Below are 16,691 nucleotides of genomic sequence, written 5' to 3' on the forward strand. Positions count from 1 at the left end.
TTCTTATTTTGTTGACAACTCTGTGTCTGTGGGAGGCCGGGAGGGGAAGCCCTATGTGTGCTTGTACACTGGCAGCCTCTACTGGCCATTGCAAAGAGCAGCATTGACCTCTGTTCTTTCCATTCCAGGTTGCATATGCTTTTACTTGGGTTTAGCTCTTTCTTCTTTGGTCCTCACCCTCTTTGTTGTCCTCTTTTCAAGACTAGTTATTCTGTTGGATGTCTTGATTTATAATTATTAAAGAGCTACTAGTCCAGTATTTTCATTAATAAATTAATATCATAAGTGAATGGAATTCTTCAGGACCTTAGAAGAAGTTATGAATATAACCTTTCCTTGAGAAATAATTTTCATGTAAGAGGGAAGATAGATTTATCTTTATGTAGCTTTTAAAATACTTTCTCAGTTGCAAGCCTTAATGTATGATATAGAGATTAGTCATTTACTTATGACTGACAAAAAACCCTGATGCCCTGAAAGAAAGCCTTGGCTCAGTGATACTTAATTACACACACACGTACATACACACACACACATATATATGTGTGTGTGTGTATATATATGTATATATAATATATATTGTATATACATATATACATTATATATGTATATACATATATACCTAATATGTATGTGTGTATATACATATATACTTATATGTATGTGTGTATATACATATATACTTATATGTGTGTGTATATACATATATACTTATATGTATGTGTGTATATACATATATACTTATATGTATGTGTGTATATACATATATACTTATATGTATGTGTGTATATACATATATACTTATATGTATGTGTGTATATACATATATACTTATATGTATGTGTGTATATACATATATACTTATATATGTGTGTATATACATATATACTTATATATGTGTGTATATACATATATACTTATATATGTGTGTATATACATATATACTTATATATGTGTGTATATACATATATACTTATATATGTGTGTATATACATATATACTTATATATGTGTGTATATACATATATACTTATATATGTGTGTATATACATATATACTTATATATGTATGTATATACATATATATATATATAATTCTTTAGATTTAGGTATATCAGCTTTCTCTTAGAGGTTTCCAGGAAGTAGGCATAAACTCTTATTGGGCTTTATGCATATGAATACCTCCGGGGGTTGGATAGAGGGTGGTGTCTAAGCTTTAAGTCTAGACAGAAAATGATAAGTATTTGTAAATAAAAGATCCAAGGATGGTAGTAAACTGGATTATTCTGTTTCAGGGATAGAAACTTATAAAATGTTTGATCTAATATCTTTGACTTCGGGCAATAATTTTACCACAGTAGATGATTTCTCCAATAAAATAGACTCATTTCTTGACATTTACATTTTATGAGTGGCTCTACTTACTAATCACCTAGTTATCTTTGAATCTCTTGGTATTTTCAAATAAGACATCTAATTGAATCTTTTTATACAAAGTCTCGTATCCATTGGCTTCCATTCCTACTGCTACCACCAATTCCTAGATTATTACAGTAACTTTAGGTTAGTGCAAAAGTAATTGGCAAAAGCCACAATTACTTTTGTGCCAACCTATACTAATAGATTTCATTTTTTCCATGTTCTTTATCTTTTAATTCAGCCCATACAACCTAGCCATATGCATTTGACTAAAACATTGCTTTTATTGCATCACATTTTTTTCTTTTAATAATTTATTATTTGCTTGAGAAAATGAAAAGGACTAAAGGATATAGCCAGTAGAGCAAGACAAGGAGCATGGAGCTAGGAATAGGAAGATGTGGGATTTTTGCTTTGATTTTGGCTATATGACCTTAAGCATATATGTATACCTTCCTGAGTCTCTGTTTTTCTATTATTTAAAATTATTTGTTGCCAAGATTGGTTAAAATAATGTTATATGAAATTGCCATGAGTTCTTTAGAACTCTATTTTCCTGCTGCAGAGTAAAAAGACAAAATTTCTTAGTCTGGAATTTCTTTTCAAACTGCTCATTTCTGTACTATGCATGGCATATAATAGGTACTTAATGAATGCTGTTTGAATAAATTCTGTACTTCCAATCTTGTATTTCTCTCTTATTTTCCAACTCAAATATGTTGTCTCTACTCTGACCACTGAAAATGTTGTTCATATGGTCACAGCTACATCATTCTCCTGTTCTTTGCCCTGCTAAGAATGCTGTCCTTCACTTTTTTTTCAAATTCTGATTTTTAGGAATAGTCAAGTTCCCCCATCTCCTTTGAGTCCACTTTTGCTTTTTCTTTTTTTCACCATAGCAATACTTACTATCTTTACCACTCACTGCTCTATTTTGAGATATATAGTATCTTGTATTATTAATAAAAATGCCCTGTTTGCATACCTTCTCTTCGTTGTATACTGTAAACTCCTGTATAATAGGAATAATAGCTTTGATTTTTGTAGTTACTCTTTAAGGATATTTTCATTGAACTTGTAATATATCCAGATTAACATATGGGCCAAGTGCAGCGGCTCACGCTTGTAATCTCAGTACTTTGGGAGGCTGAGGCAGGTGGATCACCTAAGGTCGGGAGTTCAAGACCAGGCTGGCTAAAATGGTGAGACCCTGTCTCTACTAAAAATACAAAAAAAAAAAAAAAAAAAAAAAGTTACCTGGGCATGGTGGTGCATGCCTGTAATCCCAGCTACTAAGGAGGCCGAGGCAGGAGAATCACTTGAACTCAGGAGGTGGAGGTTGTGGTGAGCCGAGATCATGCTACTGCATTCCAGCCTGGGAAACAGAGTGAGACTCTGTTTCAAAAAAAGAAAAAAAGCAAAACAGGTTAACATATAAGAAATGGTTTATATTTGCCACAAGATATTAGAACAAGGATTGGCAGGTTGTTAGAAGTGAGATACTAAGATGCTGTCAGACTACTGATACTCTTGATTTATAGGGGTAAAGAGTTCAGATTGCAAGGGTTTGGGGAAGGTTCCCCTCTGGAAAAGAATGACCTGCATATTGTTATGAGTTAGTGATTCTTCTATTTTAATAAAGCACCCCTTTAACATATAGATACCTTAATTAGGAACAGGTCCTTATATATCAATATTGTTTGCTTGTGAATATAATTTAAGTGGTAAAAGGCATAGAAGTCATAGGGGTGAGAGAGACACTTACCTTTCCACCGATAACTTGTGAATTTTTTTTTAAGTATTTACATGTTTATGTGTTCAAATCTAACAAATTGGAACTGTTTCTTGGATGGGTAAGTTATCAAACATTCCCACCAGTATAAAAGTCTTCAACATATGTTTCATTGCTTTTATTTGTTAAATCAGCTTTTTTGGGATATAATTTACTTACTGTATAATTCACCAATTTTAAGTGTACAATTTGATGAGTTTTGGCAGATGTATACAATTGTGTTCCACCATTACAACCAAATATGGATCATTTCCATCACCCCCACAAGTTTGTTCCTGCCCTTTTGTAGTCAGTCCTTTACCCCATCTCATTGCTCCTGGCAACCGCAGATCTACTTTATAGTACTACAATTTTGCTGTTTCTAGAATTTTATATAAATGGAATCACGCAGTATGTAGTTTTTGCACCTGGCCTCTTTTAGATTTTAGCTGTATATGTATCAGCAGTTTGTTCCTTTTTATTGCTGAGTGGTAGTTTACTGTGTGGCTATACCGCAATTTGGTTGTTCTGATAACTATTTGATGGAATTTTTCTTTTTCAGGGTTTAGCTATTATGAATAAAACAGTTATACAAACACAGTGTTATGCAATATAAGTGTTTTTATGGACATATGTTTTTATTTTACTCGGATAAATGTGTAGAAAGCGATTGCTGAGTCATATGATAAGGGTATGTTTTAACTTTTCTAAGTAACTGCCAAACTGTTTTCCAAAGTGGCTGTACCATTTTGCATTCCTGGCAGTTGCTCTACATCCTTGTCAACACTTGGTATTAACAGTTCTTTTTATTTTAGCTATCATTCTAATGAAGGTGTAATGGTAACTCATTACAGTTACATTACTTTGTATTTCCCTAAAATGATTAATTTTTTGAGCATTTTTTCATGTAGTTTTTGGTCATTTGCATATATTCTTATGTAAAGTGTCCAAACCATTTCCCTATGTTTTATTTTCATTTTTATTTTTGAAGGCAGGAGTGCAGTGGCATGATCACAGCTCCCTGCAGCCTTGACTTCCCAGGCCCAAACAATCCTCCCACCTCACCCTCTGAGGAGCTGGGACCGTAGGCGTGTACCTCCATGCCTGGCTAATTTTTTTAACTTTTTGTAGATACTGGGGTCTCCCTATGTTGCCCAGGCTGGTCTTGAACTCCTAGGCTCAAACGATCCTCCTGCCGTGGCCTCCCAAAGTGTTGGGATTATAAGCATGAGCCCCAGTGCCCAGCCCCTAGTTTTAAAAAAACAGTTCTTTGTTTCCTTCTTATTGAGTTCTGTATATATATTTACATATTCTGGATACAAGTCCTTTATCAGAGATATGTTTTGCAATTTTTTTTTCCAAGTCTGTGGGCTTGTGCTTTCATTTTCTTAAGTGTGCCTTTTCAAAGAATAAGTCTTTAATTTTGATGAAGCCCAATTTATTGATTTTTTCCTTTGTGCTTTTTGTGGAGTGCTAAAGATTTTTATCTAAACGAATATCATTTAGATTGCCTTGTATGTTCTTCTAGTAGCTTATAATCTCATTTTTAGGCTTATGATACCGTTTGAGTTAATTATTGTATATGATATGAGGTGTTGTATCTCTCCAGATGGGTATGTGATTGTTCCAGTTCCATTTGTTGAAAAAGACAATAATTTTTCCATTTAATTACCTTAGCGTTTTCATTGAAAAATCAATTGACCATATATATGTGTGGGTTTATTCCCATTCCATTTTTTAATTACTGTCTTTATGACAATACCCTATTTTCTTGATTATTGTAGCTCAAAGTCTTACAGTTAAGTAATATATAATTCCTCCCACTTTCTCTTGTGTTTCAAAAGTGTTTTGGTTACCTTATGTCCTCTACATTTTCATATACATTTTTAAAAGCCTACTGGGATTTTGATTGGAATTGCATTGACTCTGTAGATCTGTTTCAAGAAAATTAATATATTAAACAATATTGGGTGTTATGATCCACGAACATGATATGTCTCTTTCTTTACTTAAGTCTTTAATTTCTCTTACCAGTGTCTTGCAGTTTTTAGTGGATAATTCTTGCATATATTTTTTGTTAACTTTATTCCCATTGTATATTTAATACTATTATAAGTGACATCACATGCTATTGTAATGCTAGCAATGCAATATTAGCAATGCTAGTATTGAAATACAATATGACTAGTATTGAAGTATGGTACACTTTTTCTATTTTGACCTTGTAACACTGTAATTTTACTAAATGCACTGTTTCTAATAGCTTTATTTAATTTTTGGTAAACTCTTAAAAATGTTCTGCATAGACAATCATGTTGTTTGCAAATAAAGGCAGTTTTTACTACTTCTTTTCTAATTTGTGTGCCTTTTATTAATCTTTCTTACCTTATTGCATTGGTTAGGACCTACAGTGTTGAGTAAAAATGGGGAGGGAGGATATCCTTGCCCTCTTATATTAGAAAGAAAATATTCAGTCCTTCCCTATTAAGTATAATGTTAGCTATAGTTTCTTTCTGGATGCCTTTTATTAGGCTGAGGAAATTCTCTTCAATTGCCAGTTTGCTGAGGGTTATTTATGAGTGAATGTTAAATTGAGATGACCTTACACTTTTTCTTTTAGTCTGTTAATCTGGTGAAATATCCTGATTGATATTCTAATGATAAAGCAACCTTGAATTCTCGAATAAATCCCATTTTGTCATTATCTGTTTATATGTATGTTGCTGGGTTTGATAGGATTTTGTTACAGATATTTTGTTATTTGTCTTCCTAAGGGATATTGGCCTGTAGTTAAATTTTCTTGTAGTATGCTTGTCACTTTTTTCTTTTTTAAACAGGGTAACACTGGTCTCATAAAATGAGTTGGGGAATGTTCCCTCTTTTATTTTCAGGACGAGTAAACCCCAACTTAATTATGAATCGGAAAACACAAAAGTTCACTTGTGGCACTCAAACAACTTATTTCTTGTGACTGAAATAAGAAATATCTTAATATGTATTAAAGGGTGTGTTCTCCCTTTCAGATGTTCTCCAAATGATTATTTGTATGTAAAAACAAAAAGTAAAACAGAAAATAAAATAGCTTATTTAGGTATGCTTATATAGGCCTTTGTAAAAATTGATATGCAAATTAAAATTTAACAGCTTTGGATATTAATTTAATATCAATAAGCCATAGATATGACATATGAAAATATATTCACAGAGATGTTAATACTTATATTATTTTGTTTTCGTTCATGTAAACATTTTGTGAAGTCTCTTGTACATTCTCATTAAGTCATACTTTGTTTATATTTCAGCTTAACAACTTGTCAGTGGTAATTGTTATGTTACATTAAATTAAAAAAATTCTTTTTCTAGCATAATATTGTTCTACTAACAGTTCTTTGTGGCAGGAAACTATTCCTTGAACATGCAGTAGTTCTTAAATTGTATCCCATTTAGATGAGAAAACTGATAGATGTATTTAGATTGCTTAGTCACTGATTTGACCTCGTTGGATGACTTTTTACATGTTGCTGTTAAAACTGTTCTATTTTCATCCAAAGCACATTCTGTGAACTTTAGGATCAGGATTTCAAATGCTGTCTACCATCTAACACGGTATCTGTTAAAATTGTTTTGGATGATTGGGAAGTTGGACTAAATGAATAAAAATGGTGAACTTTATTGGGTGACAAACATGAAACCCAATTTATATTTTTTTGTGATGAAAATAGTTTGTTGCTCTCATATATTTAAAAATATTAGAATTTTAACCTTGTGAAGAGCTTTATAAACATTTGCTACATGTATTTTGTCTATCTAGTTTACATAAATATTATTTATATTAAATAAATATTTTACATAAATATTAATGAGAAAGAAAATAAGAAATAGTAAATCTCAGCGATGAATGTTAAAACGTACCAAAACTACCAGATTTTATAAATTGTGATAACCTGTCATCTTATAAGAAAAATAATTGGTGAGTAAGACTACAGGAGAAGTATTGAGAGGCGTTTCTAGTTCTCTGTTACATATGTAATAAAAATAATATGTTGTTAGGAAATTGGTTAAGTGATTAGGGAAGCATTGTCTTTTCTCACTGTAGAAATAGAAACATGTATACTTAGAAATGGCAAGAAAATAGTACAGTGTTTTGAAGCTTTTTTTTGATAGTGGGCATGTGTAGCCTATAACTACCTAAGCCTGGGGTGGGGTTGGGTTGGGATTAAGGGAGGTAAGGTATTAGCTCTGAGAGTCTATGAAATCCTGCTTCATTTAAAGTAGATCAAAATGAACTAAGTGACATGAATAAGGTTTTACAATGACTGAGTTTATCAGTTTCAAGTTTAGTGCTAAGGAAAGTAAAATTGAACATTGAAAATTATATTTTTTAAAATGTTGGTTTATCTTATTTGATGAGTATAAGGTAGAGGAAAACTGGGCAAATAGGGTGATGATTGTTTTATGGAACAAGGACTTTTTAAAAATAATATTAAATCTATTATGTGATGTTGTTAAAATATTAGATTATTTAGTTTCATCCATGCTTAGATTGAGGTGTAAGAGGATTTGTGTTCTTAAATTGGTGTTGATTTAATTTGCATCTCATAAGAAAATTGAGCATTTTAGTAACATATAATTTAATTTGTAGAGCCCAGAATAGATTTAGTATCTTTTCTAAGTACCTGTTATGTAACTTTTGGGTTTTATTGGCCCCTGCCTTCCATCATCCAATTTGTCACATTCCCTACAATAAAGCTGATGAATTTGTGTATTCATATCTAAGCTGGGTTGTAAGCCAGAGTAATGGTAGAAGGCAAGAGAAAGATGCCAGACTGGGGTCCTTTGATATGTAACCAACCATCTTTTGAAGTTGAACATTTGTTACAATAAAGTTTTTTTTTCTCCATCATGTCACTATATCATTATTTAAAACCCCTTTCCTCGATTACGAAAGCAATACATACATTACGAAGTAGAAAGGAACTACACCCATACTCTCACCATCCGTGGATAACACAGATAACCTTCTTTAGGTAAAATACTTTCAAAGTGAAATTGTGTTAGAGTTATTGGTGGGAGATGTCCGCTTTTCAACTCTACCTTCTGTCAAACCATAACTTACTCTGAGTAAAATGGATAAGAGTGTAGTAGGATGAGATGACTAAGGGCTGAAGTGATAATTCAAGAGAAGACTGAGAAGGAAAAGCATCCCCATGAAATTACTGAAGCACAGAACAAAAAGGGAAGAGCAAAACAAAAAATTCTGACTCTCATGAGTATGTCTGTGGAAATGTAAAGTTATATAAATAAGTATTGTTATGTATTATGTATACTTTCACTTATTATTCATAAAATTTATTTTGATTCGGGTCGCTTTTTAGTTAGCTCACTGCATCCAAATGTAAAACAGCGTCTTCATAATAGAGGAGTGCCCAGTAACTGCGCCAATTTTATGTTTTCCAGTCCTTTATTCTCAGAATTTAATCAGTAGGATCTTGTCCTGAAACTTACCACGTGTCTTCCACTTTTCACAGATGTGATTGGGGTAGAAATTCTTCCTGTTTATCTGAATGAGAACCCTTTGGTAAAATTCCTTTGATTCTGAGATAACTAGATGAAATGTGTTGCATAAATCATGTCACAGCAAACAGTTGTCACCTGGCACTAGAGCTTGATGAAATTTAAAAGTGTTGGCTCATTGCCTGTAGTGTTCAGTTACAGTTCTATAGAAAGTCTGTTTGTACAGATGAAGCAGTTCTTGGTGTAATGCAAGATTCATCTCTCAAGTGATAGGGTGCGTATGAGTTTATTCCAGAGATCTTTACTCTGAGCTCCCAAGACATACTCAGAGGGGCATTGTTTTAATTTCTCATTGCTGTCCCTTTGGCACACTTACAAGAAAATGAACAGATCTTCAATTTGGTGAAATTCTTAGCATTTATTTAATTCAGTGTCTACGGCAATGCAGGAATGTTTTCAATACTATTCTTGGCAGATAATCAAATTTGAGTTTGAAGATGCTGCTTTTGTCTGTAACTACTTATTCCCTGTCAGCTCTTGTCTTCACTTTCTTCTACTACCAAAGTTTCTATATCCATCTTTACTTATTGGTAGCTTAGTCTTATACTTAGCCTTTTCTTACAGAATAATAAAGATCTATTAAGCATGTGTAGAAAAAGGGTAATGAACACATGTTCATTGACTCCAGAAGAAACTACAACTACAGGACTGTATTCTTTACACTGTGCCAAACTTTATTCCTAAAAGCTACATTAGATTTTGCCATTCCCAGACTTTAAAACCTTTGTCACCTATAGGAAAACATACAGACTTCGGGGGTCATAAAACAGGTGTATATCTGCTTTAAAAAAAAATCACTTTGTTTCTATTTCCCACCCCCATTACTCTTCCACTCCACAGGTAAATTCTGATGTTTCTGATCTGAATCCTTTTATTTGTATGTGTGCTTGTAAGACATGTAGATTTATTTTGTGTGCAGACGAATACTGGATGTGCCTGTATTTTAAATTTGTAATACTTGTGTTATGCTCTAGACATTATTTATTTTGACCTCAGCACTCTTTTTAAGATCTGTCTATATCAGTGGCATACATCTGGATTGCTACTCCTAACTGCTGCATAGTATTCTGTAGAGAGCACTTGCTTCATTTTATTTATTCTATGTATTGGTGACTTTACATTACAAGGCCTTTTTTATAACTGACCCCATATTTTTAAGTTATCTCTTGGAATTACACTTCATGCACCTTAAATCCTAGCTGCATGAAGCCCATCATTCCTGCATGAGAACAGTGTCCTTTTTTATATTTCCATGGCTTTGCACATGCTGTTCCCTAGGATACTTCCAGTCTTCTAATGACTGCTTCCTCACGACTCAACTCAGATGTCATTTCCTTGATGAAGACTTAAGCAGCTATTTCATGCTTGAGCTAGTTGCTCTGTACTCTGCTCACACAGCACTTATTTTTATCTTGGGAATATAGAAGCCTACAATTCCACCTAGCAGTCTGTATTTCTGTCTAGATTCCTTGAAGACAGCGACTAGATAGATCTCAGGTATCTTTGTATTCTTTACTCTAGTTTGGTGAATTGCATATAGATGGCAATCGGTAAAACATTCATTGAATGAATGAAGTGTGTGGAGTTCCTTAAAGTGAAATACTGACCATATAAGCAAAAATGATTCTCGTAAGTAAGAAAAGGTTGGGACACAAATACAAATGTCTTATAAAACTGAGAGAATGGCATACAGGAAGCTGAATCCTAAAATGAATTGAGGCTTGTAAAGATACTAAGTACTGGAACATGTTCAGATCATGAAAAAAAATGATAATAAAAGAATAAACTACTGGTTGGGACAGATGTAATACTGGATAGTGCAGTGAAAGCAGAGTTATGGAACTCCTGGGTTTTTAATTTCTCTATCAAAATAAAATGATACTCAAATTCAGTAAAGAAGACTAATGACAGTAAGGGAATTGAAGTTAAGAAAGGCAAAGCAATGATGAGAAAGCACTTTTTTGCTCTCAACTAGTTAATGTCCTAGGATTAAATGACTTGCAAATATGAATGGTTCGGTAATCTTTGAACCATTATGGCCAGTAACAGAGATGCCAGAAAACTAAAGATCATGCAGATACTGTTTTTATTTTCAAAAAAGAGAGGAAAAGGTAGAATTCTCCTATTTTAAGATCAGTAGGTTTTATGTTTATCCTTGGGACAATTATTTTCTTTCTTTCTTTTTTTTTTTTTTTTTGAGATGGAGTCTCGCCCTGTTGCCAGGCTGGAGCGCAGTGGTGTGATCTCGGTTCACAGCAACTGCTGCCTCCCGGGTTCAAGCTATTCTCCTGCCTTAGCCTCCCAAGTAGCTGGGATTACAGGTGCATACCACCACACCCAGCTAATTTCTGTAGTAGAGACGGGGTTTCACCATGTTGGCCAGGATGGTCTCGATCTCTTGACCTCATGATCCACCCGCCTCAGCCTCCCAAAGTGCTGGGATTACAGGCATGAGCCACTGTGCCTGGCCCTTGGGACAATTCTTTAACTGATGATTAGACAGATGACTCGTGAGGACTTGAGTAGTCCTCTAGGGACCACATGGGCTTACTAGGAGTGTCTCATGTTAAACATGTGACTTTTTTTTCCCCATGTAGGTGGAGTAAGTTGATTTAGCACGGTTTCAGACAGTGTCTCATGAAATGTTTATGACATATTTAATAGATGGCCAAATTAGGAGTTAGGTTATTGGGCCAAGTAAATTAATGGATGGTTGAAATAATTTGATGAATGAATTGATGTCAGCTTGGAGAAAGGTATTTCTAGTGACATGATGTGGCCGTTTTTTTCACTTTGTTCTATTAATCATTTTTATCATGGACTTGAATTAAACAGGCACATCACATTTGCATATCACATAAAGCTGGGAGCAAAAGCTAATAGTTTGGATGAGGGAATTAGGATTGAAAAAAGCTTAGTCATCTGAAATGATTAGCTGAAATTAAGATGGTCTGTAATACTGATTAACATAAAATTTTGCATATAGGTTTGTCAAATTATCACACTAGCCACGAATCAAGTGGATATGTTTTAAAAGAAATTCATATGAAGAGACCTGGAAAGTTGTGGTTTAACTGTCACTGCCATGTCCCACAGTGCCATGGTTTGAATGTGTCTCCTCCAAAAGTGAGATGTAGAAACTTAAGGGCCAATGTGATACTATTCGAGCATGGGACTGGTCATAAGGTCATGAGGGCTCCTTCCCTTGTGAATGGGAGTAAAACCCCTATAAAAACAGCTTTACACAGCCTTCAGGAGCGTGCTCTTCTGCCTTCTGCCATGTGAGGACACAGTTTCCTCCATTCTGGAAGATGCAGCCCTCACCAGACAACCAAATCTGCCGACACCTTGACTTCCAGCCAAGGATTGTCAGATATAAGTTTTTGTTCTTTGTAAATTACCCAGTCTCAAGTATTGCTCTGTCAGCACAAACTAAAACACAAGTGTAGACTGTTTTAATAGAAGCGAAGTACTTGGAATGGGGAAGTGCAGTCTCTGTACTGATGAGAAGATACCATTGTATTCATTTATGGTTTCCAGGTTTTAAGAAGTATCTGGGAACTTTATTATAAAAAATATTTTGAAGAATCAGAATGGTTTCCTAACATAACTTTTGTGTGTGTAGTGTAGAGAAATTATTAGAATAATAACTTTTCAGATACTTAAGGCTGAAAGAATTAACCTAGTTCTATATTTGCTCAGCTTTTAAATCATGTATTTACTAGCAGGCTGAAAATTGCGCCAAGCATTGGGGATATAATAGTGACTAAAAACAGAAAAACTGACCTCCTTTTTACTCTTTATGGCACTGACAGTCTGATGGAAAAGGTAGACATTAACCAAGTAATTACATGAGTAAATGTAAATTGCAGCTATGATAACTTCAATGAAGTAGAAGTATACAGTGTCATGAGAAAGAGTATGTAGTAGGAGCATTTGATTCGCTTAGTAACGGAAGGGAAGGGAAGGGAAGTCTTGCCTGAATTAAGAAAGAATATGCATTGACTAGGTGAAAAGGGGTGGAGAGGGATCTAGGGTGAGTAAGCATGGTGCTTAAGAAAAACAGCCTGTCTGATGCACACAGAATCTGCTCTAAACCTGAAACGGTAGGAAGGAATGAGGCCACTCTGCCTTTAAAGACCTTGGGAAGAAGTCTGTTCCTTACCTAGAAACAGTGAAAAACATTTGCTGGTCTTACATAGAAGAGTACCTGATCTAAATTTGAAAGATATTTCTGGCTACGGTGTGGGGAATTGACTAGAGAGGATTTGGTAAAACACCTAAGGAAGAATTCCAGTTGGGTGGATGAGGGGGCATTGTGCTGCAAGAAATGGGACTTGTCAGGGAAAGTGGAATTCAGTTCTGAAGATGAGGTGGGAGACAATGAAGATACATTTAGGGGCGGGAGACTTGGGTATGAGTCTCAGTTTTACCATTCATAGCTTAGTGGCCTTGTGTAAATCACGTTATTTCTGTGTCCGTGATTTAATTGTACCACGTTTTTCTCATAGGTTTTGTTGAGATTAGATGATTTGATACACATGTGAATGGCTTATAAACTGTAAAGCATTACATAAAATGAAAGATCTGTGGGGAAAAAAATAGTCAATAATAGCCATTATTGGACAGGGTAGCCTAGTCATAGAATGGGATTTTTTCAGTGGTTCCTAGTCTTAACTAGTTGGAATAGATTATTCTTTAAGATTTTTATCATTGTAGTTTCAGATTTCCCTATCTCTCCTCAGTTGCTTTGGAGCATTTACTAACAAGGACAGCCTAAACATTTATAGCGGGTCCATGCTTTTTGGCTTTCTAGTGGCAACCAAGTAGCTTGATGTGATTTTAAGTCAGTTTTACACATACTCTTTTATATATGATCTCAGACATAAGAGGCAATTTAAGGAATCTTGTAGCAAAATCTAAAGCAAAGAATTAGAAAGTATAAAAAAATTCTCAATATATCTTTTGGTAAGGTAGAATATACATATCTGAAGTTACATTCAAGTACATAGAGATATACATGTATTCTCTCGAGTGTTGCCTGTGTATATGTATGTGTTTGTGGGAAGCTATGCAAATACAGATCCTGTGAGTAGAAATATACCTTTAGTTTTTGAAATGGTTTATTTTACAACCCAAGATAAAGTAGAAATCAGGGTAAAATATACTGTTTAGCTACTTTTTTTGAGACAGGAAGGGAATGACATTCCTAATTCATAGCAAAGAGTGCGTGTAGGTAACATTATTTATTCACATATTTGTGCACACAAAATCCACTCAAATATCCATTTAAACAGCTAATATATTTATATGTACTACTATAACTTGTATTTTTACTAAAATTATTTATGTATGTTATCACTAGTCTCAAAAACTGATGCCCAAGTTAAATGTGGACATATCTTTTTTTACAGTGAACTAAAGCAAAAAGACCGGGGTATATTTAAAAATATATTTAAAATATTTTAAAAATTTAAATTTATGCCATCTTCTGGGATGATGCCAAAGACAATTTCAACTGTAGCACTCTGTATAATTAAACATGTTTTATGTCACTGTTCTTGAATTTTTTGTTGCTTTATTGTTCATTAGAATTACTCTTTTTTTCTTTTTTTTGAAAAAAGAGTCTTGCTTTGTTGCCCAGGCTGGGGTACAGTGGCACCATCTTGGCTCACTGCAACCTCTGCCTTCTGGGTTCAAGTAATTCTCATGCCTCAGCCTCCCAAGTAGCTGGGATTACGGGCATGTGCCACCATGTCTGGCTAATTTTTGTATTTTTAGTAGAGACAGGGTTTCACCATGTGGGCCATGCTGGTCTCGAACTCCTGGCCTCAAGTGATCCACCCGCCTTGGCCTCCCAAAGTGCTGACATTGCCAGCATTACAGGCATGAGCCACTGTGCCGAGACAGAATTATTCAATTCTAAGTAGGTATGACTTCTGCTTGTGTCTTAGGATTTGGGGCATTTCTATGCAGAAGAAATACTGTTCATTTTAGTTAGTTAGTGATAAGTATTTAGTTCCCTAATGAACTGGGAATAATAATTGCTGAAAACCAGTTACACTCGGGGCGTGTTTACACTTGGGAGTTGCTTCTGGATCCATAGCTGAGTAGAAGACATGACAGAGTGATTAATCAGATCTCGTCTACAGACTTCCATTTATACTGATAATGACCATAATAGATGGGCCTGTCACTAGGCTAAGAAATTTACATGTGTTTTTATTTAATCTTTCCAACAGTCTTACGGGATGTGCGTACTGTTATTCCAGTTTTGCAGATGAAGAAGCTGGGATTTAGTGAAGTTAAATAACTAGTAAATAGAGAGGGCTATGTTCCATCCTAAGTTGCTTTTGATTCCAAGACTGCTATGGTATTTTGAAACGGCTGATTTGGTACAAAAGAACTTGATTGAAATCATTTTAGTCTAATCTCCTGGAGCCATGCTACTTTCTATGGTACTATATTAAAAAGAGATAATACACAGATAGCAGATACAAAGGTTGAAATCAGAAACCTATAGTATTCCCTGAGTAATAATGGATTTCTTGTTGCTTTTATAATAAGTTTTAAAATAGCTAATGCATACACATAGTAAAAAATAATTCAGATAGCCAGAGTGTCTATAGAGTGCAAAGTATGTCTTTTTCCCACACCAGCCTCCTATTCCCCCATACAGAAGCAACCATTGTATCTAAATTGTGGTTATTCTTCCAAATATGGTGTTAACATTAATTTATTTTTATTTTTATTTTGCCCAGGCTGGAGTGCAGTGGCACAATCATAGTTCACTGCAGTGCCAAACTCTTGAGCTCAAGCAATCTTCCTGCCTCAGCCTCCGTAGTAGTTGGGACTAGCAAGCATGTGTCACCAGGCCCAGCTATTATTTTTATTATTTTATAGAGCTGGTGTCTCCGTATGTTGCCCAAGCTGGACTTGAACTCCTAGTGTCAAGCAGTTCTCCTGCCTTGGCCTCCCAAAGCACTGAGATTACAGGCATGAGCCACTGTGCCTGGCCATTAGTTGTTTTTTTAAAAATGACATTTGAGCATCAATTCTTAAGAAAACTAGAAGAGCCAGATCTTGTACCAGATTGACATCTGAATGGGCCAAGCTAGAGAAGGCTGGAGAAGGATGCAGATGACACACCTTCAGTCATGAGAGTGTCAGATAGGGCGTCAGCATTACCCACCATCCCCATAGGGGTAATAGAAAGCCCTTGCAGCAGGTTTGTCTTGTTTCATAGATGAGAAAATTGGTTATTTAGGTCATGTAGGGAGTTGCAGGTAGAGCAGAACTCAGATGCAGAAATATGCTTCTCATTTTTCCAATTCTACGTCAGCACAAATGACTTGTGGATTTGAGAGTGTAACGAAGAATTGTACAATTGAAATTGTACAATTCCAAAATTGACTAAGGGTTTCTACTGGTAAGCCAGATAGCAAACTTCAGAAAGCCAAAGTCAGTAGCAGATATTTAAAAAAAAAAAAAAAACTTTTAAAATACATCTTTTTATTTTAGAATAAATTTAGATTTACAGAAAGCATGTGAAGATATTAAACAGAGTTCCCATGTATGCTACACCCATTTTCCCCTATTATTAATAGGTTTATCCACTATCAGGTTACTCTGGAAGGAAGTCACTATATGCAGCCTACACATAAGAAGTGGAAGATTATGTTCCACCTTCCTGAGGGCTAAGTAAATTATTTGGAATGCTTCTGCACAAGAAATTTGTCTGTCATTCTGTTTATTTATTTTTTCAGTCAAAACTTATTTATTATCTTTTTGAGACTCTCTCTGTTGCCCAGGCTGGAGTGCAGTGGCGTAATCGTAGCTCACTGCCGCCTCGACCTCCTGGGCTTGAGCCATCCTCCTACCTCAGCTTCCTAAGTAGCTGGGACTACGGACACGCCACCATGCCCTGCT

At 34.8% G+C, this 16,691-nt stretch overlaps 1 protein-coding gene and 1 pseudogene across 48 annotated transcripts in view; one reads left to right on the forward strand and one right to left on the reverse strand.

Annotated features, from left to right (window-relative positions):
• Positions 1 to 16,691, forward strand: part of RFX3 (regulatory factor X3) — a 308,560-nt gene that overhangs the window by 57,591 nt on the left and 234,278 nt on the right.
• On the reverse strand, positions 2,377 to 3,073 carry LOC104007809 (uncharacterized; annotated as a pseudogene).

Source organism: Pan troglodytes, chromosome 11 (genome assembly GCF_028858775.2).
Source record: "Pan troglodytes isolate AG18354 chromosome 11, NHGRI_mPanTro3-v2.0_pri, whole genome shotgun sequence".
Taxonomy (NCBI): Eukaryota; Metazoa; Chordata; class Mammalia; order Primates; family Hominidae; genus Pan; species Pan troglodytes.